Source organism: Eurypyga helias, unplaced genomic scaffold (genome assembly GCF_000690775.1).
Source record: "Eurypyga helias isolate BGI_N326 unplaced genomic scaffold, ASM69077v1 scaffold2473, whole genome shotgun sequence".
NCBI lineage: Eukaryota > Metazoa > Chordata > Aves > Eurypygiformes > Eurypygidae > Eurypyga > Eurypyga helias.
Genome location: NW_010241659.1, coordinates 1 through 410, shown reverse-complemented (window position 1 = coordinate 410; position 410 = coordinate 1).

Here is a 410-nt window from a genome sequence, read left to right as displayed (position 1 = left end):
CACTTCCAGGGATGGGGCATCCACAGCTTCTCTGGGAAACCTGTCCCCATGCTCCCCACCCTCTGTGGGAAGAACTTCCTACTATCCAATCTAAACCTACTTTCTTTCAGCTTAAAATTGTTACCCCTTGTCCCATCACCACACTCCCTGATGAAAAGTCCCTTCCATCTTTCCTGCAGGCCCCCCGTGAGGCAATCCTCAGGTAAAAAGCACACTTGGCCACAGTTTTGGATATTTTTAATGTGTATGAGGTATCTGAGCGCACACCATGGTGACTTGTGGTTTCTTCCACCTCAGCCCAGCCTGCTGGCCCGAGTCTCTCAGTCTTTATTGAACAAAAGGTGAAACCTTCCCCGTTATCAGCCCACTAGGCCGCGCAGCCGGCGGCCGCAGCGGCGCGCAAGGCCGCC